Below are 27,480 nucleotides of genomic sequence, written 5' to 3'. Positions count from 1 at the left end.
ATGTTTGTGTTTCTGTGTATTGCATGTGTGCTTGTGTCCATCTGTGTGTTTTTGTGTACATCTGTGTGTGTGTTTGTATGAGTGTGCCTGTCCAAACATGTGTGTGTGTGTGTGTGTGTTTGTCTGTCTGTGTATATATGTGCATGAAATTGTATTTGTATTTGTTGTATCTGTGTGTGTGTGTCTGTGTTTACGTGCATGTGTGTGTGTGTGTGTGTTTTCAGGCCTTTTATATGATTCCCATGTGTTGACCTCCTTCTTACCCCTTTCGTTTGCGTCACCACTGCCTGTGCACATGCCGCCTGCATGCTTTCATCATTCCCATGGCTTAGGGCCCTATAAAGACCAACAAAGTGGCCACTATGACCCATCACAGCAGCTCTGTTTGGGGGACATTAGATTGGGGGCTTGGGCTGAGAGACCAGGATGCTAACTGTGATGACAGGACTTTTTCAACTGCCCCTGTGTGATCATGTATGCATGTATAGAGCTGGTGAGAATGTATTGCAAGGGATGTCAAAAACAAATCGCCACTATGACCTTTCAGGGGCTCCATATTGAACTTAACACAACTGAACCTGATTTTTTCAATGGAAGAATACTAAAAGCAGATTATGTATGGTGCTCCAGAATAGAGAATTACAGTAAAATTGGAATTATATGTATTGGCTATCAGTGTTGGCTTCTCCTGTTTATGTGTGCATATGTGTTACGTGCAGTGGTTAAAGTGGGATTTGGCAGGTGGGGGAACCCTAAAATCCAGTGTCGGTGCAACAGGAAAAAAATGACTCATCTTTGGACAACATATTGAGTATCGTGGTGTAGCAATACTTTTTGGACAATAATTGCTAGCTTCTTGGTCACCTCTTTACACGTGAAAAATTAACTCACCATTTAATTTAACAATATCATCACGCTATATTGTTGGTATGAAAGAATATATTTATTATTAATTTATCTGAGGTGGCAGAACTGCGTTCCTCCCCGTTCCTCCCCACTTTAACCCCTGGTTACCTGTGTACAGTTTAACATGTTCAGGTGTTAAATTGTATGTGTCACATGTGTGTGTTTTGCCTTTCAATAGTGACTGCTGTTCCACTCATCTGAAGTGACAATGTTTTGATACCAGGAGGATCTATTTATATCCTGTAGGTCAAAAAGGTTGGCGTGACTTTGTCCTGGCTCTGGGTGTGCTGTGGGGACCTGATCTCTCGTCTGGTACAGGATGGGGTTGTCACTTACTCTGGCTCTCTGACACGAGGCCTAGGGCTATAGAGCAAGTCCACACACCTATGGAAAAAAGATCGGATCTCTGGAGGACTGAAGTGACCTGAGGAGGAGTCGGAGGTTCTTAGACGTATCCAATTTGTGTCTGTAGTTGTCAGTGTTCAGCGCTGTCTACATTGCTACTGAGGACAGTCTTCGGGTTACCTATTTGTCTGTCCATCTGCTTGTCTTTGGGTTTGGGCATCCGTGGCTTACTGTTTAGGGAATTGGACTTGTGACCAAAGGATGGCCAGTTCAATCTCTGACTGGTAGGAAAAATGTGGGTGGGGGGAGTGATTGAACAGCGCTCTCCCATATCCACGGATGAAGTGCCCTTGAGCAAGGCACCTAACACCGGATTATGGGCTGCCTACTGCTCCGGGTGTGTATGTGGGCTCTGAGCTTACTGCTCCAAGTATGTGAGTGTATGTATACATGCACACTACCCCCGGATGGGTAAAATGCCGAGAACAAACTCCCCTACAGGAAAAATAAAGTATAACTTAAAATCATAATTCCATATTTTTTATATATGCTTATTATCTATACTTTATTGTCTATGCCTATGTGTCAGTGTCTCACCTTATTTCAGTCTTGGACGTCATTATTTGTATTTGAGACATATAAGATAATCAACAAAAAGCAGAATACCTTAGATCACATATTTTGCTTAATGATGTTACCATTAAGTCAAACAAGAACATTCCAGAATGTCTGATATTTTGTCTGAGGTTTCGGAGGCATGTGCTGCCACACAAATCTGGCATAACTGTCATGCCTGGCTCGCCAACCCTAAGCAGACCTACGTTTTCATGGCACTTGGCTTGCTGAGGATGGAATGGATGCAGAGCACAGGGGGCCTCGTGTTGGGGAAGCCAGAGTGTCGTCTCGCTATCAACACACAGATCACCTTACTCCCAACACAAAGAAAGCCATTTCCGAGTCCGAACTGGCTGACTCTCTTTCTATCTCTCTGCCTGTCTTACACAGTCTTGATCCTGATGAATGTCTAAGAGAATTGAAGAAAAGCATGGAACTTGTTTCGTGTTGATTTTTTTTTTTACTTTTTCCTCTGTATACTGTTAAACTGAAAGACTGTTCTTTCAGTACAAAGAGATCATTCTCGATTCTTCTTTTTGGCGCAGCACTATGCAACAATTTTCATATGCCACATTCTGGGGTTTTCATCAAATTCATTTTGATGGTATATGGTCATGAGAAAGACAGATAAACACATGTGTTGGTCATCCAGGATAGACTATGCAGTTCTGTGGATCGGGCTGGAACATGCAAAAATGAAAGAAAACCTTTCACAGCTCAACTTGGATGACTTTGATTACTAAAAGACACCAGTTGGCAAGGGTGGTGGTAGCGTAGTGGCTAAGGAGCAGGGCTAGCATGCAGTAACCTGAAAAGTTGTGGGTTCAATTCCAGGCTTCCACCATTGTGCCCTTTAGCAAGGCACCCAATCCCGAGTTGCTCTGGGAAGATATAAGTGACATATGTAATTCACTTTGGATAAAAGCGTCTGCTAAATATGTAAATGTATAGCAAATTTCTAGCAGTGGCAATAAGGCTCTGATTGCTGTTTGTGTAAATGTATAGCAGACTTCTAGCAGTGGCAATAATGCTCTGATTGCTGTTTCTGGTTTTCTATGGCTTTTTTTCATACCAAGCTCACTAGCTTTAGACCACAACTCACAGCACTTCTTTAACACAGAAATGGATTATTAGCGCATCTTTGGACAAACACGCACATTACCTTTTAAGTATTTCAGTCAGTAACATCTCTATACTCCTGAAGTGTGACTGTATGAAACTGGCCGGTACAGAATAGATCTTGAGGAGACAGAGGAGAGAGACTGAGATGTGGTGGCAGGGTGGTGGAGGGGTGTGACGGGAGGGTTTTTTTCCGACTGCGCCCCCTCTGGGTTTTGGGGGAGCCAGCCCCAGGATCCGGGTGTGCTGACAGGGCCTCTGATAGGAGCGCTGATCAAAGCTGCCGTTGCGGCGCCGCCTGAGTGCATCTCACAGGATTACGGATTAGGGAGGCAGGAAGCTGAGAGGAGCGAGAGAGGGTGTGTGTGTGAGAGAGAGAGAGAGAGAGAAAGAGAGAAAAAGGTGAAAGGGGTGAGGTAGAGAGAAGGGGAGGAAGAGAGAATGAGCATGGGATAAGTAAGTATGGTGGTCAAGAGAGTTGTATTGTAGATGGTTGATGGGAGAAAAAAAGAGGGAGAAAAAGACTGGAGGCAAAGGGTATTCTGAAGATGGATAGATAGATAGACACACACACACACACACAGTTACAGTACACACTGAATGTGTTTTATATCCACGTTGGTAACCAGCAACAAGTACAAGTTCTGTAATCGCTGCCACCGTGCGCCGTCATGCGTTGCGTTCCAAGTAGCCCAGTGCGTAATTCTGGTTCATGAAGTTGAACAAATACATTTGGTTATTTTACAAAAAAATATAAATAGCATACTTTCATGCCGTTTATGGGCTACAGTGCAGAGTTGGGAAGTTATGGTAGAAGGCCAACTTACAAACAGGGGAAATTCTTTCTCTACCCGTTGCTGAGTAGCCTGATTGTAGTCCGGTACGCATAGTGCGTAGGCCAACAGCCGTACACATGCAGAGAGGGACTTTAACTTTTAAAATCTCTTTGTTGAACCATTATATGGGGACACCTTAAAATGTCCAAATTACACCAACACCATGGTACGAGCTACACATCCCAACTGCACTAACATCCTGTAAGAAAAAAAAATTATTTCCCAAGGGAAAGAGAGAAGCATAATGAGAACAAGGGGCAGTGGGGATGGAGAACGAGAGAGAGAGAGAGAGAGAGAAAGAAAGCCTTAAACATTCCTGACTACCTTCCCAAACCACGTGCTGCCTCTGTACGGGCAATGCGAAGAGCGAGTTGTCACTTAGATCCATTTCATTTCCTCTCATCTCATCTCAGCTCATCAAGCCCTGCGAGAGAAATACACAGGCTCAGTGGATCAGCAAAATGTGGGTCTAATCTTGATTTGGCCTCTCTCATGGAGAGAGAGAGAGAGAGAGAAAAAAAATCCATGTACTTTCTCTTAGTCATGTGCTTTGATTCTCATTTTCCAGATCTCATCTATGAGTGCAACGAGTTATCAACTCTACTCAGAGGCTGCTAACATTCAGGCTACAATGGGCAGACAAGTCCAACAGCTGGCTTTCAGCTTTGCTTTTCTTTTAGTTCTTGATTTATTGCTAAAATCAAAGCCAGAACATCTTCCGCCCAAATTAGTGTTTCCTACGCTAATGCTAATTCAATGGTTAAGTAAGTATTAGCAATGACAGACAAAAACCCACAGGATGGTGACACTCTAGAAAGATTAAGGGTCTGGCCATGAATAATGTAATGGCCCAACTCGAGGGGCGGCACCAAGCGTGCATTTGAAAATCTCACTGCACGCAATTGGATAACACAATACCAGAGGTGGAAAGTAACAAAATACATTTTCTCACGTTACTGTATTGAGTAGTTTTTCTGTGTATTTTGTATTTTTTAAGTAGTTTATAAAATCGGTATTTTAAATTTTACTTGATTACTTTTTGAGTGAAGTATTGTACTTCGCTACATCAAAAATCCCATCCGTTACTTGAGTAAAAAAAAAAAGTTAAGACTAAAGAAAACAGAAAGGGAGAGAAAAAAAATCACCTAAACCTAGCCTAGTGATAATGATCAGCATGTAGCCTACAACAGGACATGAATCAAGCTGACGCCATGCAGTCTTTCTGAAAGTGATGGAGCTGGATCACGAGATGCATCAGATTAGCCTAACCTATGAAAGTGTATTTTCCGCTATTTCAATGGGTTGTCTCAGTTCGTTTTAGCACCAATGATTGCGGAGATATTCAAGCAAACACCATGGGATTTCGTGTTTTGATGTTTGTGCTCACCTTTCTTTGGAAAGAAGTTCATTGTTTCCCCTCATTTTGATGTCTCTCTTTTTCCTGTTTTGGTCTTTGTTTTTAGTAACCTGACTTGGTTTTATTGGAGAAAGACATTGCACCAGCAGCACAACAATTAGCTGTCCACTACAAGCGATGCTCAACTAAATAAACAAAAGATAGACTACCTTATGAATCGTGCAGGCGGACTAAACCATTTAGCTCTTTAGCAAGGGAGAGTGAGAGTGACCTTAGACAGTTTTCACTATGGTTTGTATACAAAATCCAGTCAGTCAAACTTTACATTTCGTCTGACATTCATTTTTACATTTAATTTGGAAGTTAAAATATTCAGGTAAAATAAATATATGGTGGAAATAAGTATTGAACGCTTAATTTTTTTCCCAGTAATTAGCCTAAACTTCCAGTGAGTCTAGTTTTGTGTATTAAAGTGGGATGACACAGGAAAAAAGTATTGAACGTGCCTACTGAAATTTCTTCAATACTTTGTGGAAAAGCCTTTGTTTGTAAAGACAGCTTCAAGACATTTCCTGTATGACAAAACTTATTAGTCGCAGTATCAGGTGTGATTTTGGTCCTTTGTTCTAAACAGATTCCAGACGTCCCTCTTGTGAATCCTGATCTTTAGTTCCAGATTACTTCCAGAACTGTTTAATTGAATTTAATTGAATTGGCTGCCTTCAAGTCTTTCTGGAGCTTTCTCCGAGTGGTCCTTGGCTCTTGGAATTGACTATCCTTCTGACTCCCTGGTCAGAAATATTGCGAGGAGATCCTGTGCCCTTCCACTTGGAGATAATGGCTCCCATGCTGCTTACTGGAAGATTCTGAAGTTTTGAAATGCATCTGTAACCAGTTTCATTGATATGTTTTGCAACAATAAGGTTGCAAAGGTCTTGGGAGAGCTTTGCTTTAATCCATCATGAAATGTTTCTTGGGTGACACCTTGGTAATGAAAAACCTTTTTATAGCCCATCAATATGTAAGCTACTAACCAAGCTTATATTAATTTGCGCAGATAGAAAGGATAACTACTCTCTAACTACTTACAGATTCCAGCTCGTTCCTTCCCTTTCCTTGCCTTAGTGCTTTTTCTTAGCGTGTTCAATACTTTTTCCCTGTGTTATTCCACTTCATTACACATGACTCTACTTATGGAGTTGTTTGGATTTTTTATGTGTGGATTACCTGTTATTACTAATGCCTGATGAAAATTGTGCCCCCTGTATTCCACTTTTCAAGGGCCCTCTCCTCCATTGCCCTATACTTCCCACTTTCCCCCCCAGTTCGACGCCCTTTAATCTGCTGAACCTTCTGCTCGTTTCCAAACTCTCTGCAACTCAACATTGGCCTGCCTGCCTCAGCTGCCTGTGAGGGGCTTTTCAGTTGTGCTGGATTACTGTTCACTGCAAAGCGACAAGGATGAGTCCAACTAACTTTGAAAATCAACTACTGCTCAAACTTAAAGAACTTAAAGGAGGTGATTTTTCACATAGATCTCCATTTCTCAACATCCTTATCAGGCAAGTACCTCCACTCGGCGGCCATATTGCAACACTTTTTGGGCACTTATCGTGCATCTATTTCGGCAGAAATGAGTGTGCGTAAGGCTTCACGACACCAATCTTGCTCCAGCAGCGAGATCACAACAGATGATTGGCACGATGTCTTCACAGCACACCACATGATTGGCTCAATGTATGGAGGATTTTTTGAGTGCTGTATCTCCTCATTAGAAAGTCTCTGGTAAAACTGGTTGTTCTGGTACCCCCCCCCCCCCAAAAAAAAAAAGTAACTAAGTAACTTTTACTTAAAGTACATTTTAAATGAACTACTTTTTACTTGAGTACATTTTCAGATCGGTATTTTAACTTGTACTTGAGTAATATTTCATCAAGGTATTGGTACTTTTACTTGAGTACAATATTTTCATACTTTTTCCACCTCTGCACAATACGACCAACATTTACTGACTGATTCCAAAATTCGACGCCAACCTTCGACACAATTGGATAACACTATGAGTGTCATCTGTTTAGCTCGCCTCTGGCCCGCCTATATCAGAAACACACAAGCCTTTTTTTGTTTAGGTTTTTGCTGATTTGCCGAGATCTGTCTTTCACTGCTGCCACAGCAGACAGACAAATTAACTAACAAACAGCAGTTGCTTGGATTAAAAGAAAGAGATGACACAGAAGATTAGTTTCCTGTAGTACATCTGAGGCAGACTACCTCAACATTTATCTGCACATATCAGCTTCACAGACACTGTTAACCAAATTAAAAGATACTTTTGTTCATGAAGATGGTTTAGTACAATCACATTGCAATCTCTCTGCGACTAATTATTTGTGATCATAACTGATAAAATAAGAAAAGCAAAGTAAAATAAAATAAATGTGTCCATTTGTCTGGGCAAATTCAACTTTTAGGTTTAAGTTTAAAGAAGTGTTTTCCTCTTAATCTTCTCAAAGTTGGTTTCATATTGATGTGAGTTCTGCTTTCTAATGAATTCCTTTGTGTGCTGCAGTAGTTTTCAAATTGACCTTCATTGGAAGTTGATCTGTACTGCGAACTTCTCTGAAACAATGAGAGAGAGAGAGACTTCCTGTCCCCATCTTGTCACACTTTTTTGCAATCCTGTGGATTCGGTGGCGTAACAGTGGGCAATGTGGCATTACCGAGCAGATGGATTTGAATGATGCACAGTACAGGAAGACATTTTCATCAGCATGGATGTTCCCTGGACATGAGCTTGGTGTTGTTAGATCGTTGCTCAATCAGGTAATTTACAGGAATGCAAGTACCCATTAATTTAATCATTTTATTTACCAGTAAGTCCCTTGAGATTAAAATCACCTTTTTGAGAGAGACCTCATGGGAGTAGCCTACACCATTCCAATGTTATGACAAAAAAAAAAAAAAAATTAAAAAACAGATTTTTAAATTGGCCAATTTACAAACAGAGCACATTAAGTCAGCAGGGAGCAGGCACAGAGCGGTACTGGGTGAAAATCCTGATCCTCACACCTGAAAAAAAGATTTGTGCTGCTAGCAAAAATGTTTTTTAGCCCACATGCTATGCTAGCAAGCTCGCCTCTCATGTCTGATGTTGATGTTGTAGAGTGCAATGTCATTCAGAGAGGTTGCATGTGATGAAATATATTTTGAGGTTTGATATGATTTGACATTTGCTGTACACTGTGGATGCTAACAACTGCTAAATGACAAGTTCCAATATTCATATGTTTCAGTGTTGGAACAATGTTATTAAAACAATATGGATTGGATTTTTATGGCTTTATTTTACATGCACTTTTAATATCGCTTTAAAAAGCAGCTAGCTTTATTCACTTGTTCAGTCTTGACCTACCAGTCTACATTTCTGAAGAATATATTAAAGCAACATGATGCAACAATAGGTGCTTACCACCTGTTATCTATACTAGGTATAGATTCATTATGGTACAGGTACATTATGTAACAGATACTAATTATATGGCTCTTCATAATGCTGCAGAATGCTCCATTCACTTGAATTGGCCTTCCCAACATTCGGAGGTCTCATATTTCTGAATAACAGACCGTTGCTAAGTATAACAGACCGCTGTCAAGGAAAATGGGTTTTGTGCTTCTTATTGACATCATTCATGTCACTCCGCAAGTAGTCCGATCACTTCTTGCAATGGAACTTCATTCAAAAGTGAAAGCACACGGTTCAGCTGTGTTCTAAAGAATGTTTGATTCAAGTTCAGCGTGTCTTGTAAACTATTTGTTTCTCAGCACAATCCACGATGAAACGGTAACAAATAAATGTAAATAGTCATAAAGTCATAATAGTACTAGCAACGGCTGCAACCTCTTACAAAGGGGTTAAGATAAGGAAGGCCTTCCTTTAGATTGGCCAACATGCTGATCTTACGGAAGTGAACTGCAATGCCTACCACCCGCTACCACCCAAGGAAACCATGGCTACAGGAAGGGTGTTTGCCTTTGCAGCTTTTTCTTATAGAACACAAGCCTGATTAAGCAGAAATATGACCATGACCAAAAGACACATAGTGCTGTTGTGTTCTATCCCTCTGATCTTTACATCTTTTTTCCTCCAACACATACAACAAATGCTCCATTCGGTTGTTAAGTTCGACGTCACGGGCCCAACAGCTTTTTTGTCAAAAAAACGTTTACTAGCGCAGCCAGCCAGTTTTTGCAACTTATAAACCTTGTCACCATCACCTCCATTTTATTGAGAGTAAAACAAAACCGGTTAACTTTAACAGAGCAATTACTATAGCTGTGCAGCCAGATGATACAATCGTGCAGGCTTCCGCGAAAAATAGGATTTTATTAGGTTGAGGCAACAAGTGAGTAGTAGGATAACAATTTTCTTAAAGGCTACTCTGAATAGCAGAAAAAACATTGTTTATTTTACTGTGTATGGAGAAAACTGAACGGCTTTGATAGTTGTTGGACCCGGAAAAAGATTTATTAGCCAATTATTGCATCATCACTTACAGTTTTTTACGATTGTTTACACACTAAAATAAAAACTTCCACACAATTTGCAAAATTCTACTCCAAGGTGCAAAACACCTTCACAGATTTGCACAGCATTACACACAATGTCTGCTTCACCCTTTTTTCAAAACATTACACACAGTGATTTGAAAAACTACACACATTTTCACACCTTAGACACAGATAAAGATTGTGAGGTTACTTCCTTGTCATTACAAAGCCCCGGATTGCCAATGACCACACTACTGAACGAATAGGATAATCACATCCACCAGGTGTGGAAGCACACATGTGCTAATTTGAAAACGCAGCACTCAGGTGTACTATAAAAGGCAGCAGCTTTTACAGTAGTTTTTCTTCATTTCTTCAGAGTCAAAGTGTATGTAATTCAGTAATTTTTATTTGTCTACAGATTTTACTTGTTTCTTTGATTTCATTGTTGGTTGATTACTGTAACTGATTATGGTAATAAATAAATAATCAGGTAAGAAATAAAAAAAAATCAAGTATTGAAATAAATACTTGAAATATTCAGTCTGCAGCATCAGTGTTGTGCAGTGCTTGGTAAGTTTATAGTAGGCCTATTTGTGTACATTCCCCCTATATCTCAAACTAATCATGAAGAATGTTGTGGGTTTGTCACTATTTTTTGTCATCTAAATTATCCCTTACAACAATGTCTGGCCAAAAATCTAGCACATGCTATTTCCTAACATTAGTTTTTTTACAAATGTGTTTTATAGTTTATCACAGCAGTGTGAAACTGGCTGCAATAGTGTCTGATCATTGAGGACTGTGTTGGTTAAATGAAAACTAATAGCATTTTCACAAATATGTGTATATGTTTTGACTGAAGTATGTATGTTTTGACTGAAGTGTGTAATTTTGCAAACAATCTAGGAATTATGCAAATTGAGTGTGGTGTTTGGATAATTGTGATTATATTTTGAAAAAAAGAACCCGGTTTTCAAAATTGCATCTAAACAATTGAAAAAAAACGAATAACCGAATACTGATGTGTAGCCCTCCACTGTCCTGTGCCTCCACAACTCATCTACTTAGTGTATTCTGTAATGAAAGCTTTGCAATGGCCTATGTTCCTATGGGAATCTAAAGGCCTAAGTAAGTAAGCTTTACAATAACTGAACTTATTACTCATGTGATTAAAGTGAAATGTGACCTTTGACACGGCGCCTTGACCTCTCTTGTACTCCACACCATGTGAATTCACCCACTACAGATATCTAAACCTGCTCGTCCAGATGGCCGAGAGCCTGCTGCTTGCCAAAGTATCCACTGCAGAGGTTTCTTTTTTATCAGTTCACAAGCTTTCCGGATGGAGAGGGTATCAACCAGGCCCCTGCTGCAGTATCCCTTCCCTACTCCTAAAACTGGCAAAAGGACAAAGCCTCTGAGCTTCCTGCTTGGTTATTACCTCCTTTGAAGAAAGAAGGGAGTTATTTCACAGTGGGATTACCATAAAATGTTCTCCACAGTTCTATGCCACATTAGGGGTTCTCTTTTTGTACAGGACATTGATAAATTGATGGATCAGAAAGCACAGCAGAGCAGCAGCCATCTTTTTTTCAATGACCCTCCGCCCCCTGTCAATTTTTGCTGGTGACTTCTGACCTTCTTTGCAACATTAGCGTTAGCATAGCGGCCAACTCTCACGCATTGGTGTGAGAGCGAGTGGAGCCAATCAAATGAATGAATCTCACGGTCAATCCGTGAGAGTTGACAGCTATGTATTAGGAATTTAGGCAGGCTCAAATGTCAGCCATTTTGGTTTTGAGTGCATGAAAATGGCGCTCATGAAATGTGGAGTGTTCTTGTTTAAGGTTGTTTACTGCCTCACATTTAGCAAATTAGCTGGTGAGGTCTTTTCAGGACCAAGACACTAGCCAAAGGCCATTTCTAAAATTAGTGTGTGATTAGTGTGATGGAAATTAACTAAAATATTTAAATTGGATCTTGCAATTCTAACATCATCAGTGAGTAGACTAAACAATGAACGTTATGGATACATAACACACATACACACTCATACACACACACACACGCACACGCACACACACAAACCCTCTAAAATGGATTCTACTCAATTTCCATCTACTCGAGGGACAGTGTACTAAGAGATCATTTTATCCCCAAAGGTCTGAACTCACCATCTTTGGATCAGGGGAATTTTACCAAGAAGCTACGTTGCCATAGTCACCAGTAATTAGTACCATGCATTAATTTACCTATGAAACACCTTTGTACCCTTTTTCTTTTGATATGCTCAGATCTAGTGCATGTTTTTCTTTAAATCCTTATCAAGGTGCAAGTTGCAGCTTTAAACCAAGAGGATATTTATAACTTCTTTAATTTAGGACATTGTCTGACACTGTCTGGCATATGACAACATGTGATATGATAGCTACAGGACTATGTTAGGAATGAGCAACTTTATTAGTGTGAGGGACAGGAGATAGACAGACAGACAAACAGGAACTTGAAGTTAGATAGATAAATAAAACATACCGAGAGGCAGAGCTTGAATAGATGCACGGCATTCAGAGAGAAAAAAACAAACTGGAGGAATACAATAAAAGAGAGCATGTTTATTGATTAATTTTGGGATAAGAATGAAGTAAGACAAGACTACAGCGGGAAGGAAGCTCAGACTGCCATAGTGGGTTTACTCAGGCCTGTTCCTCTGCCTTGGCCTCAGCATGCAAGCTGACACTGGGCCATTTCACAAGAGAAATGAGTGTGTTTGTGTGGATGTGGTTTGTAAGAAACAGAGTGTGAGCGTGCAAGGTGAGTGCATGTAAAAAGTGTTTGTATGTGTGTGTGTGTGTGTGTGTGTGTGTGTGTGTACTGTATGTGTATGCAAGAGGGAGACAGAGAGGTTATGTTTTTGCATGTGAAGAGAGTGCACAACGACTGCACAACGGCTGCATTTGTGTAGCAGGGCAGTCCGTGTCACATGAGTACTGCCCCCATATCGCTCTCTCTCTCTCTCTCACTCTGTGTGTGTATGTGTGTGTGTGTGTATGTCTGCGTTTTTGTGTAGTGTGTGTGCAAGAGTTTGGGGTATCTTGTGTCACCCGCTGGCTCACACGTTCAAAAGCTGTAGTAAATAGTATTTGCCGAAGAAGCCTTGCTGTTTCCCGGCTGACTGAGAGGAGATGGTGAGGTGGTGGCCAAACTGCACCAAAAGGGAGTCGAAACCCTGCAAAAACAAACCACACCTCTGGCTCCGGCTCTGGTTGCAGGGTTTGAAATGTTATTATGGCTGAAATGGTTATTTGTCGGCACATCTATCAATATCAGTGGAGAGCCAATGATCGCCAAGGAAACCGTCCTTCTGTCACAGAGACAGTTGGCACGGAAACAGCACATTACACCATTATTCAACCCCCCCCCCCCCCCCCCATCACCCCCCTCCTCCTCACAGTCTCTCTTGCCGTCATTTCTACCCTCCCCTCTCTCCTCTTTCACCCCCCCTCCCCTCCCCTCTCTCCTCTTTCACCCCCCCTCCCCTCCCAAACACACAGATACACTCCCACTCTCTGTCTCTCTCTCTCTCTCCATGGCCCGCTCAGACATCAATGAAATGAGCTGCCCAGTGGCTCTGGTCAGAAATGCCAGATAAGGCGATTCACATCCACCAGCCTCTCTGCTCTCTGCTCCCCTCTCTGGACATGGCCCTCATTTTTTACATAGCTATTACTTTACACTCACACCACAAGAACATAGCCTCTCTCTGCCTCTCCCCGTCTCTACCCCTCCCTCTCTCTCTCTCTCTCTCTCTCTCTCTCTCTCTCTCTATTTCTCTCTCTCTCTCCCTCTGTTTCTCTCTGATTCTCATGATTTAATCCTGGCTGTTTTCCCCTTCTCTCAAATACCCACTGACTCCTCCCCCTGTTTCTCTCCTGCACTCTCTCTCGCTCCCTCTCTCTCTCTCTCTCTCTCTCTCTCGCTCTGACACACACACACACATGCACACACACAAGCGAGTGTGCGCACACACACACGCACATACACACCCTCCTCCCCCACCGCTGCAGTGTCTCTTAACTGCCTTGGAGCTAGCGGCAGAGGAAACGGCACACAGACAATAATACAAGGAAGGGAGCCAGAGAAATACAGAAGGCAGAGAAGAAGGAAGAAAAACGGAGGGAGAAAGTGACCAAGACCGAGAGAGAAGAGGAGAGAGGGGAGAAATAGAGGGATAGAGAGAAGGCGAGAGAGAGGCGGCGTGCTCTGAGGAGGAGAGATAGGGCTGGGGGAAAAATAGGAGGATGTTGGAGGATTGGGACTAAGGACGGCACACTCCCTCTCCCTGCCTCACTATGAGTGTTTGTCTGCAGTGCCAGTTCTGAATGGAAGTCATACAGTGAAACGGTAAGGGCAGCCTTCCTCTCTCTCCCTCTCTCTCTCTCTCTCTGTCGCTCCCTTTCTATGTCTCTTGTTTCTTCTATGTGTACATGTGTATTTATGTCTTTCACCTTCTCTCATCATTAAAAAAAAAACCATCTCATATCATTTTTGCAATGGTTAGCCTCCATTGGGTATACTATTAAGCTAGGCATGGGATGATGAGTATATGGGTGTGTGCGGTTGTATGTGTGTGTGTGTGTGTGTGTGTGTGTGTGTGTGTGTGTGTGTGTGTGTGTGTGTGTGTGTGTGTGTGTTAGAGGTTGTAATTGTTATTCAGCATCTGGAGAAGCAGGCTGCTCGATAGGGGGGGTGTTGTTTCTGCCCCTGTCGCAGCTCTTGGGGAGGTGATGTTCGGAGATGCATGCCCCATCCTCCCCCTCCTCCTCCTCCTCCTCTTCCTCCCTCATCCTCCTCCATCCCCCTCTTCCTCTGCCACTGCCCCTGTGTTACCACACGCACAGGGTCCGTCTGTACCGAGGGCGAGACGTCTCCTCCTTTCTCTCCCTCCGCTCCTCTCTTTCTGTCTGACGGTTTCTCGGTATGTCTGTCTCTCCCTCCCTCCCTCCCTCTCACTCTATCTATCTCTATCTCACACACACACACACACACACACACACACACACACACACACACACAGACGCACATACACACCCAGCACTGACAAACATGGCCAGGCATCCACCATGCTAAAGGAGCTGTCACTGCGTTGGTGGGTGCAGCACTGGGACAGGCCTCACCCTGTGAAGCTGAAACGTTTTAGCACTGGAGGCGTGGATGCTGTTGGATGCTATAGAGACGGAATATGGGCGAGGGAAACAGAGAGACTCAGGTGTAGACAGGTGTCGATGGTGTGTATGTGTGTGTGCCGAGTGTGTATGTGTGTACCGAGTGTGTGTGTGTGTGTATGTGTGTGAGTGTGTGTGTGTACCGAGTGTGTGTGTGTGTACCGAGTGTGTTGCTGTGTTGCTGGCTTTACTGGGCTTTGAATGTGCTTTCGGCAGCAGGAGGTTTGCTCACACCCCACAGAGAGGGCAGTGTGTGTGTGTGTGTATATGTGTGAGTGTGTGCATGCGTGCACGCGTGCTCTGTGGGTATAGAGGGTGGTTGCCTGCCTGCCTTCCTGCTTGACTGCCTGCTGGTCTTCACTGCAAATCACACCATGCCACACCACAATCCCAGAAACGACTAGCAGAAACGCACTGGTGTTCATGTGTGAGCCACAGCCAGCCTTTCCTGTGTGTGTGTGTGTGTGTGTGTGTGTGTTTGCGTGTGTGTCTGTGTCTAGCAGAAACGCACTGGTGTTCATGTGTGTGCCTCTCCTGTTTTTACATTAGCAGAAGTATCAGTGGCCTTCCCTGATCTGTCCAATGATGTGTGTGTGTGTGTGTATGTATGCGCGTGTGTGTCTGTTTGCGTATGTGAATGTAGGTGTTTTCACCTAATATTACATGTACATGTATTTGCGATTATATGACCATATAAAAGACAATGGTGTGCAAGGGTGTGAGGCTGTGTAGTGAAATCCCCTGAGATCAGTGCAATGGTTAGCTTTTCACAAAATACAACTGATATTATTTGTGCTTCTGTGTGTGTGAGTGTGTGTGTGTGTGTGTGTGTGTGTGTGTGTGTGTGTGTGTCTGTGTGTGTGTGTGTGTGTGTGTCGAAAGAAAACATAGAGTGTGTGTGTGTCGGGCATAATCGAAGAGAAGAGGGCAGAGGGGCGGAGGTTGATGCTGCTGAGAGAGTGTGTCTTCTTTTTGTGAGAAAGAAGAGAGAGGAGAGGTGAAGATAGGAGAGAAGAGGAGAAGATAGGAAAGGAGAGAAGATGAGAGGAGAGGAGAGCTGTAGTGACCGCCACCACTAGCCACATGATGAGGCTTGGCCAGAGAGTGGCAGAATATAGGCCACTGATTTTAAGTCTTGTTTTTTTTTTCTTTCTGGCCAACTAAAAACCTTGAACATTCCTCAAAGGTGGTGCAAACATAACTGTCATGCCTTTGGCCTTGAGAGAGAAAGAATGAGTGAAGAGATAGAGAAAGAATGAGTGAAGAGATAGAAAAAGAGGGATAAAGACAGAGAGAGTAAAAGAAATGTAGAAGCATAAGGGTTGAGAAACGGAGAGAGAGACGGAGAGGGAGATGGAGAAACTGGTGTAGCGATACCACATGCACAGAGATGAACACTCCCATCCCCCCACAGTCTGAAAAAAAATGAAATTATCTTAGCCAGTTGCGCAACATTGGCTCAGGCTGAATTCAAATGAAAAATCACACGTACTTATTGTGGCAAGTGGATTTTTTAAACCGTTGTGTAAAGCCACGCACGGAACGGCAAGATGTCAGATGGAGTGATATTTTATTTCCTTCCGCTGTCACACTTCCTTTCTCAAGCAGATGAAATTTCTAATACCTCAACGGTATTGTAAAAATGTGCTGAAATGCTACAAACTATCCTACACCATATGCTATTGGTTTTATATGGGCACAAGTATACATCTCTTTATAGGTCACACTTCTTTATTGAATATATAGAAAAATAATTTATGTTTTGGTAATTAACTGGTGAGATCATTATTTTATATTTGTCATATGGGATCCTTGGCACGTAGGCCACGGTATATCTGTTCCTGGTATTGCTGTGAAAGCTTGTTTTGTGATGACAACACAGAAGTGAATGTTCTGCCACTCAAAAATGTTTTCAGGCTACACATTTGGGCCCTTAAAAGGCCAAGGAAATACTGAAAGATCCCTTTTTCTCACAAACATCCTCTTATCCAGAATACACACACACACACACACACACACACACACACACACACACACACACACACACACACACTGCATGCATACATGTACTCATGGACATGCAAACACATTTGTTTAATCTTACATCTATATATTTTCATTCTCTATAGGAAATGAAGTTGCTAACTACAGAAATCCCCCTTCTGTGCCATGATGGTCCAGACAGATGGCTGTTTGTATGGGTCTGGTGCTTACTATGAAAACATTTGAAAATAGGTCACTCGAGTTAGAAATCAATCCACCGCCATTGCATGTGCTTACCATAGGTTCAATACAGACAGACTGACAGTCGTGCATTTTCTTCACTCTCGTTTTCTCTTAGGATTTAGTTTTTGGACATCGACTGTCGTAGATAAGACAAGCACCAACTCTAAACATACAAACGGAGATGGGTCTGCAGACACACACACATACACTCACACACACATACACGCTCACATATACACACACACACGCACACACACACAGACACACCCACACACCCACACACACAAAGGGCTGGCGAGGAGAAGGTGGTGTCATGGTGCCGTGCCATTTTTCAGAGTAGAAGTACTGCTGCTGCTGTGGCTGGAAATGTTTTTGGCACAACAGAGGTGCCTGGTTCGGCTAAACACTCCCGCAGGGTCCCCGTCGTCTATTTAAACAGCCAACGTCGGAGCCGGCTGACGTCAGTGCGGGGTGCTCGCGCGCAAACCACAGCGCAAGGAGGGAATGTTGGGAGAGAGCTGGAATGCTGTGAATCAGGCGCAAGCTGTCCTCAGCAGCAGAGAGACTGTGTGTGTGTGTGTGTGTGTGTGTGTCTGTGTGAGTGTCTGTGTGAGTGTCTGTGTGTGTCTGTGTGAGTGTGTGTGTTGCTGTCTGTCTGTGTGTTTCTGTTGTATGTGTATGTATGCGTGTGTATGTATCTGTGTGTGTGTGTGTGTGTGTGTGTGTGTGTGTGTGTGTGTGTGTGTGTGTGTGTGTGTGTGTATGTGTGTGTGTGTGTGACAAAAAAGACCTCTGCCCCACCTATCCCTCGACTTGGCCACATTGCAGCTCATTGTGTTGTTTTTTTTCTGTCAGGCTCACAGTAATGAATAAAAGCCGCTGTTTCTGGTCCCTCCATCAGACCGCGTCAGGAAAGCCAAAGCGTGCCTTTCGCAACCCCAACAAGTCTAACGCTCAACACAAGGCCAGTCTGGTCTTTGTCATTGCCTCTCCGCACAGGTCAGAGGTGAGACCCTTACACACCAATGTAAGGCATGGAGGATGAATGGTGAAACAATCCCCTCTTGGCATGAAGGGGCTGCGCAAGAAATTACAAGTATACAATTTGAAGTGTTAAATTTCAACTTTTTAAGAGTTAATTGCAATACTGTAAGTGTTAAATGCCCCATTTTGATATGAAGACAGTAACAAGTTCTACATGATGATTTAACACTTAATCGAATGGAACCATATCAACTCAGAATAGTGTTAAAATCAAGAGTTAACTTAACACTGTTGAATTTACTCTGTGGCCTCTAAACTCATCCCATCACTGTCACTTCAGCGCCTTAAATAAGATGGATTTGCTGTAACACTAATTCAAAACAATGGTTATTGTTTGGGATGGTTTGGTTGGGTGGGGGTAGCGCATGTTTTCCTTTGAAGTGGAGTGGTCATGGTTGAGACTGATAGACAAGGGTTCGTTCATGAATTCATTAACGGCCAATTAGTGATGGTTCAGAGCCTGCTGATAGATGGGGAGGAGAGGAGAAGTGAAAGCAGGAATGTGGATTTAACCCTTTGCACACTGACCTGCCAGAGATAGAGGGAGGGAGGGAGAGAGAGATTTAGGGAAGAGAAGGAAAGATCGAGAGGAATAGAGAGAGAGAGAAAGTGAGACAGAGTGCTTGCTTGGTATGGGAGGTTGTGAGACAGACGGACACAGAGGGCGGAGGACAGTTAAGGATTATCTCTGGTATCCTTGAATATAATAATGAATTAGATTGGCTAGATTGAACAATTCGGTGTCAATTATCCACCCGCCCACAGACACACACACACACACACACACACACACGGGACTGTGTCTCTCTCAAGTTTATACCCTAAAGTGTTAGGTCTGTGCTGTGCAAGTGGGAGCATCCAGATGAGCGGCTTTAGGGTCTCCTGGGGCTCCACAAGCGCCCTGGAAGGCGACCGAAAAAAGGCAAAAAGACAAAAGACAAATGCAAGGCTTCTGCCTAATCTCTGCACGGATTTTCTCAAAGTCAAACCGCCATCCGAACTTTTGACTCATCCGCACATTTCATTCACCTCATCATGTGGAATCATAGATGATGCACACTGAACTGGGACGACCGTGGTGTATCAAGGAGTGCACTGGGATGTTGTTTGTGTATAATCATCCTGGTGTGGTAGATTACCATTAATCTAATTGGGCTAGAGTTAATTGTAAAAAAAAAATGTGCTAAAAAATAACATCTCATTTATTGTAGACATAAAATCGTACAAAAGGTAGCCAGGGCTGGTTTTGATGTGTTGGCTGCATGATTACAGCCTATGATGTTTTTGTCTTCCCTGTTACGATGAGACACCATCTTGTGTTTAGTACTGAATATCTCTCGTTACTGGGGACCTCACTATGCTTAGCATTGCACCCGAGACTGTTCCCAACATACAGGAGCTGTCAGCAGTCTGGATTGGTTTTGACTTCTAAATGTTATTTTATTTCCCCCATCTTTCTTTCTTTTGCTGGTAGATGTGTTTGGGAAGATGTTTCACTCACACACTTTGTTGCTCCCCCGCCACCACACCCACCAAATGCTATTTTCAGCATCCTAATATCTTCCCGAGTCCCGAGGCTCTTTTTGAGTGACCTAACAAGAGATGCACTCAGTCTTAAGACCCCAAACCACCCTCCCACCCCATCCCAAAACACAACTGCGTGACCTTCTTTTTCTCCTCCTCCTCTCTTCTTCTTCTGGATAAAAAGCATCTAAAAGGGTTTTTTTAGGAGATGTAGAAAAACACATATGGCAGCTGGGTTGAGACAATATCAGGTCCTAGAGCAGCAGAATTTGCTCTCTCCGTGACCACACGCATGACACGAGCCGAGGTCACTGTCGTGCTTAGTGCAGGCCTGAAGTGCTGGCACGAGACAGGAGACTGAGATTAACGCTGCACAACAGTAAAGATTAATTATCTGATTGAACACGACAGAAATGTTCTCTCGCTGCGTAGCTCTGCACTCCAAAGTCATTTCCTGTAGGTTGGCGAATATAGGTCAGATGCTGCTGATTAGGGATTTTCTGATTATCGATTCATCTCAGGACTCTAGTTAGGGTTACACCGCCGAAGACAAATAGAGCACATTTGCATGTGTTAAGCCTAATCCATCAAGGACTATTAGAAGTTTGCTTTAACACCGCAACTTCTCTCTCCAATGACAGAAACTATGCCTGTAGAAAAGCTAGCTGTGGGTCTCTTCAAGGCCTACTCTGCAATCACCAACCCGACCGACTAACCACACTAAGCCTTGCTCAGTAGAAAAGACGAACCACAAGCGTCTTTTCACACCAACCTGCTAAACCACAGAGACTTGTGTTTACGAGGGCAAACTAGACATTTTGCTCTCTTGCTACCAGCACAGCCATGGCCTACTGGTTAGCGCTTCGGACTGGAGGGTTGCTGGTTTGAATCCCGACCACTAGGAACGGCTGAAGTGCCCTTGAGCAAGGCACCTAACCCCTCACTGCTTCCCGAGCGCCACTGTTGTAGCAGGCAGCTTACTGCGCTGGGATTAGTGTGGGCTTCACCTCACTGTGTGTTCACTGTGTGCTGAGTGTGTTTCACTAATTCACGGATTGGGATAAATGCAGAGACCAAATTTCCCTCACAGGATCAAAAGAGTATTTATACTTATACTTATAGGAGGGCAAACTAAACATTTTGCTCTCTTGCTACCAGCACAACCTGGAGACGAAAAAACAGACGGCTAGCCTCTGATAGTCATCTCGCAGCTGTGAAGAACTCCCCTGCGTGCACCACCCCTGAATGCAGCCTGAAAGCCAACCCTTCGTAAATCCTTCCACAAGGCCCTCAGCGACAATCAATCCGACTCTCTTAAAGTCAACCTCATACCCTGTGCCATTGTAAAATCAGCCCCCGTTAACAGCCCCAAAGCAAAGGCAATCGTGTTCAGAAGCGTTCTGAGCTCCTGGAAGATCTGCGATGTCTTCTACGACTCAGATCTAATGCTTTAATTGGGGTGTTGTTAGCCCTTGGGTGAATCACATTTCCTGATGAAATAGGTGCGAGACTGAGGCAGGAGTTAATAAACCTTTTTTCAACTTGCTAAAAAGGACTTGGGAAGGAGCCATGTCTAATTGGGAGCAACCACATACTGTAAGAGGCTCCCATGAAAGAAATCCGACCCAACACCACTGTTTGCATCCCTAAATCTCTAATTCTAAATCAAATTTCAAAGATCAAAGACTTGTTTGTTTCATTCTCTTTTCTGATTTGCAAAACAAATCTATTCACATCATGTTCACATCCAAACAGGTAAGTTTGTCATAAAACAAACAGAATAGTTGTCCTGTGCATTGGAGCAACATTTGCAAACTGTTACGGTATACTGATGCGATGATGCTTCCGCAGCAGCATTGAGTGTTAAATTTAGAAATGTGTGTGAAGGGCCTCATTGAGGAAATGAGATACAGCACAGTGGTGATGCTGTGTGTAATCTGCAGTATACCTGCTGTTATTTTGCCTTTACGTAATGGGCTTGCCTTTAGTCCAGTAGGACAGTGAAGAGAGTGACAGGAAACAAGTTGGAGAGCGAAATGGGGTGGGATCGGGAAATGACCCTGGTCGGACTCGAATGTGTACGCCCGTGGGCACACCATATTGGACCTGAATATGGTGTGGGTACTATCGCCAATGGCGCCACAGCTACTGTGAAAGGTGGGGCCACATGGCTCGGCATTGTGGATTGGGGTGTTGGGGGGGGGGGGTGGGGGGGGGGGGTGATGGAGGGATGGTTGAGCATTATGTGTTCAGATGTGTGGAGAACAGCTGCTCACTGGAGAATCTTCAGCATCTCCTCCGGCCTCTCCTGCCAGACAACACACGCACATACACACACACACACAAACACACACACACACACACACACAATGGGGCGCTGGGGAAGCTCTGATATGATTTTTTTAATTACATGTGTGCGTGTGTGTATGTGTGTGTGTGTGTGTGTGTGTGTGTGATTGAGCATGTGTGTGCACATGAGTCTGTAGGGTGTGTGTGAATGTGTGTGTGTGTGTGTGTGTGTGCACAGAAGTGAATTCATGTGTGTGTGTGTGTGTGTCTGTGTGTGTGTGTGTATGTATGTGTGTGAAACAAACAAACCTCCAACTGACGTATCTTGCTGTGGTAGCACTGATGGTATCTGTGCAAGTGTAAGCAAGCAAATAATCAAGCAATGTGGGCCATCATCTGTGGTCTTGAGTGATACTGTTTAGGGCTGAGGTTTATAAACACACATAGATCACATATCTGTCTCTCACATACACATACACACACTCACACGCGCACACATCCATACACTCTGACAAGGAAGTGGACGATGATGACCATTATACTGTCAGAAACACACTCACACACACACATGCGTGCGCGCGCACACACACACACACACACACACACACATACAGAGAAAAAGAGTTAGAGAGAAGGAGGGAGATCTTTCAGTCCGAATCCAGAAGGCTTCTCACACACCAACAGAAATGCGTTTTGAGTTTAAGTGGATGGGGGGTAGAGAGAGAGAGAGAGAGAGAGAGATGGTGGGAGCGAAAGAGAAAGGGGGGGTAGGGAGAAAGAAGGAGCAATACAGTGACCGTAAAGGGAGAGAGATAGAGAGAGAACAGACAGAGGAGAGGGAGAGAGGGAGAGAGTGATTGGACCAGTCGATGCTTTATCTAGGTCAGCAGGTAGAGGGAGAAAATGAGAGAGAAAAGAGATGCACACAAGCAGCACACACTCAGAAAAGGAAATTGCATCATAGGATTAGCACACACACACACACACACACACACACACACACATATATGTAGGCGTGGACACACAAACACACACACACACACACACACACACATACACACTTCATCCCCGAAAGCACCATTTAGGTCTTCATGCTGAATCTACTCCAACCATGGTTTCATATTTGACAATCACTAAATGCCATTACTAAAGAGAATCGTATTTTTTAATTATTATTATTATTATTATCTTTTTTTTTTGCTATTTGTTTGGCCTGTGGATGACTAAATAGAGAAAAGAGGATTATTTGTTTTAAAGATTTCTAAAAGACTTTTGAAAGAGGATTTGTTTAAATTGAACAGAATGGGCTTAGGCGTGTTTTTTATACTGTAGGATCGGGACGGGAGTGCTCTTCAGACCTATTCGTACGTCTCCAATGTCACTCTGTCTGTGTCTCTGCTAAACCTGTGAGATGTTCTCTGCCACTTGCTGTGTGCATAGTACTGTGTGTGTGTGTGTGTGTGTGTGTGTGTGTGTGTGTGTGGGAGAGTTTTTTGTATAGTTCTGTGTGTGTGAGAGTTTGTTCTCTGTGTGTGTGAGAGAGTTTGTATAGTTCTGTGAGTGTATGTGAGTTTGTATAGTTCTGTGTCTGTCTGTGTGTGTGTGTGTGTGTGTGTGTGTGTGTGTGTGTGTGTTTGTATAGTTATATGTGTGTGACTTTGTATAGTTCTGTGTGTGTGTGAGAGTTTGTATAGTTTTGTATGTTTGAGCGAGTTTGTGTATGTGTGTGAGAGTTTGTATAGTTTTGTCTGTGTGACTTTGTATCCTAGAGAGAGAAAGAGAGAGAGAGAGAGAAAGAGAGAGGAAGAGAAAGAGAGAGAAAGAGAGGACGGGAGAGGAAAGGGGGAAGAAGAGAACAAGGAAAGAAGATAAGAGTGATATACCTCAAAATAGAGCTTGTGTCAAAATGACCTTCAGGCATATGGATGAGAGGAGGAAGGGGTAAAAAACAGAGGAAAGGAGAGAAGGGGGATAGAAGGAAATGAGAAAAGAGGACAGGAGACAAGGTACAGGGAGGTACAGAAGAAGACCAGCGGAGAGAGAATAGAGGAGAGAAAGAGACAACGACTGGCAGAGTAAAGACATGAAAGGAGAGAGGAGAGAGAGAGAGATAGAGAGAGAGAGGGGTGCCTGGGTAAACAATATCAATGCTGTCAGTTTTGTCAACAGATTCAGTGTTATTTACCGTTGTATAAAAAAAACATAAGCACACACCAGCTCTGTAGGTCTAATTTCATATTTGACCTCTCACACACACAACTGACACAACTATTTCCTTTTGGGAGAATGACAGTACAAAGGCCTGTAACTTCCCAAGGTGATCTACTGTCAAATGTGTTGGTATTTTAAGTTATTTAAGTTATACTTTATTAGTCCTTTAAGAAATTTGTCCTCTGCACATACGCACACATACACTAGGAGCAGTGAACTCGCTAGGAGCACATACACACACCCGGAGCAGTGAGCAGCCCTTGACCCAGCGCCTGAGGAGCAGTTGGGCGTTAGGTGCCTTGCTCAACCACTCCCCCCACCCACATTTTTCCTACCAGGGATCGAAGCAGCATTCGCATTCCCCTTCCCCTTATCAGTAAATTTGCTGAGATTTAACCCTTAAAGGTGTACCGTCACACCGGTGTGACAGGAATGTTGGAAAATGAAAGTTCCAAAGAATATCTGGGTTCATTGAATTCAACACTGAAGATTCTAAAATTCTATTGTTGCGGAATGGAGTCTTATGTAGAATGTTCAAAAACCCACACCTTGGGTATGGGTACTATGGGTAGTTAAAATAAACATTTTAAAAATATTTAATCCGATAGGACAGTGAAGAGAGTGACAGGAAGCCAGTGGGAGAGAGATAGATGGGGTGGGATTTGGAAGTGACACAGATCGCTGTGGACGTGACGTGTGGACCCAAATGTGGTATGGGCAATGTATCCAGTCTCACCACAGCACCCACTGATTTAATAGACATTTGAACAGAGAAATGATACTCATCACAGGGTCAGGCCTTGGCGTGCTGCTGTCATGACACTTGCCACAGTTTATACACATCACAGATGTCAGTTTTGAGCAAGGGTTTTATCATCTGTGTCATAATACAGACTTTTTTAGGAGTCATAGGGGTTGAGGCGTGGGCGGTGGTTGCTGGGTGGTGGAGGGCTTGGCTCTGCGAGCCAGACAACTTTGCCGGCGCCCGCGGTTCCTCGTGGTCACTTTGATTGGAACGGAAAGCAATCTCGCAATTCGCCGGAGTGGGCTTCCCGTGCCACTGATGACATTTCCCAAGCAGAGGCGACACATCATGCAAAACATCACTCTTTACCTCCGCCTCCTCTTTCTCGTCACCGTCATCATCATCATCATCATCACAGCCCATCTCTCGCCAAAAATAAATCCTGTCCAAATTTAGCATTTCAATTAGAAAGGATTAGATTGTAGGATACGGGCCTGACAGATGTTTTAAGAGTGGCACCAGATTCAGCAAAGACGAAAAAAGATAATCCTATTGGATATTTGCCTAAGTTGTGTAAACGTATGTGTGTCTGTGTAGTGTGAAGAGGGTATTTATGTGACTTTCTTGTGTGACTCCATGACTATATGGAGAGCACTATATGCATATATCAGAGGGTGAGAGCATAGGTACCTATCTAAGGCATGTATGAAAGGGGAGCGTACCTATGTTCCCCGGGTCCTATGTTCCCCGCTTTATATGGGACTGGGAAACATAGGACCCTTTAAAAAAAAAAAAAAAACAACCCTAACCCTGAGCGGGGAACATAGGACCCGGGAAAGCTAACTAACTAACTAGCGAGTAAGCTACCACCCACAGCTGCTCAGCTGGCAAAGGTAGCTAACTTGCTAGCTGATGTATTTAGCATCATTGTGTCATAAAAGCTGTTCTTACATTCTTGTGGCTTTTCCAAACCCAGCGCACAACATTGAGGATCCTAAACGGCTTAGGTAAATGACAGCTAGGTGCTTGTTTAGCCTATCTGTCACACATGTGACCACACACTATCAATGCAAAATCGAGGACAGTATTAAAGGTGCCCTGCCACACATATTTCATTACTTTGTGGTAATGTCTGAAGTTCTATCATGGACTCATGGAAAAATGCCTTGGTTACCTTGTTTCAAGCCATTCTAGCGTGGTATAGAAAGCCTGCAGGAAGACTCGATTTGCGCCAGTTCTCATTAATTATCAACGAGGTAAGCTGCTTGACTCTGATTGGCTAACAGTATGGAAAATGAAACGTGGCGATTTTTTAGGCTGATTTAACATGGAACTATACTCTCAATAATAATCCAGTCACTCATCAATTCATCTGCTGCAGCTCAACCTTGTTGCTGGAAGCTAGTCTACGGGGACTATTTTCAGGTGCTGCATAATATCATTGTGCTGCTGCTCCCATGGTGTTCCTTGATTGTTACGCTGGAATGAGAGTATAGTTCCATGTCAAATCAGCCTAGAAAATCGCCACGTTTAATTTTCCGTTGGTCTTATTACACTTTCTAACTTGAGAGGAGACAAGTTTTAAATAGAAAAATGATATGAAATAGTCACTTTTAAACGTGATGCTAGCAGGCGAGATGCTAATGGTCTAATCCAATTCAATGATCTATGCTAGGCTGGAGCTAAAAGTATTGCCAGACTCAGAGAACGGCTGAATGAACTGGAGAAAGGTAAAAATCAATTGTTTAACTCAAGGGGAGGTGGAAAATGAGTGTAATTTCCCAAATAGTTGAATATCCCTTTAACAAAATGTTTCAACAATGTTTTGTCTTATACGCAAATTAAATGTGAAGCCTCTGCATGGCCCTGCGCCATCTACTGGTCTGGCATATGCACTACAGCAGTATGCCAGACCAGTGGGACGTTAAAGATGTGAAAGCGGCAAGAGAAAATACACCCGTTGGTGTCGTGTAGACGTAGCCACAGTCCTCACACAGTCTTCCTCATTTCCTTTGACGATTTTGCCACCTTTACAGTCACACTATCAGAGGTTTGTGTGTGTGTGTGTGTGTGTGTGTGTGTGTGTGTGGAGGGGATGAGGAGCATGACAAGGTGAGATACAGAGAGCAAGATTGCAACAGACAGAGAAAAAGAGCAAGACGAGAGGCGAGACAAGAGAGCGCGAGATGAGCATGTAGTGCATATTACATGGCCAGCCAGCACCCTACCCGTCCCATTCCACTGTGATTTAACTGTGCTTAATTTAAAGACTGTATCCTCAACTGACTTTAGCAAAAGGCCTGATTTTTAGGAGTCAATGTTCAGTAACAATCATATTATTGCAGACCATAACTTGAGCCGGTAAAGGTAAAACAAAGACACTCACACACACACACACACACACAAACACACACACACACATACACACACACACACCAAAACACAAAAACATACACACACAAAAACACAAACACACAAGCACACACACAC

General features: G+C 43.3%; 1 protein-coding gene and 1 long non-coding RNA gene across 2 annotated transcripts in view; one reads left to right on the top strand and one right to left on the bottom strand.

The window, feature by feature from the left end:
• Positions 1-915: 915 nt before the first annotated feature.
• LOC121680950 lies at positions 916-25,519 on the bottom strand. Its single transcript, XR_006021881.1, has 3 exons — positions 25,510-25,519; positions 24,292-24,302; positions 916-1,014 (listed from the first exon to the last, which is right to left on the bottom strand). It is a non-coding gene; the product is annotated as an uncharacterized LOC121680950 (long non-coding RNA).
• Positions 13,724-27,480, top strand: part of gnaz (guanine nucleotide binding protein (G protein), alpha z polypeptide) — a 45,440-nt gene continuing 31,683 nt past the window's right edge. The window contains exon 1 of the mRNA XM_042060496.1: positions 13,724-14,130. The gene's annotated coding sequence lies outside the window, so the exon portion shown is untranslated. The remainder of the gene's footprint in view (positions 14,131-27,480) is intronic.

The sequence above is a fragment of the Alosa sapidissima genome, chromosome 13 (assembly GCF_018492685.1).
Source record: "Alosa sapidissima isolate fAloSap1 chromosome 13, fAloSap1.pri, whole genome shotgun sequence".
NCBI lineage: Eukaryota > Metazoa > Chordata > Actinopteri > Clupeiformes > Clupeidae > Alosa > Alosa sapidissima.
The sequence above is the reverse complement of the archived record's forward strand: the minus strand, read 5'-3'. Positions and strand labels throughout refer to the sequence as shown.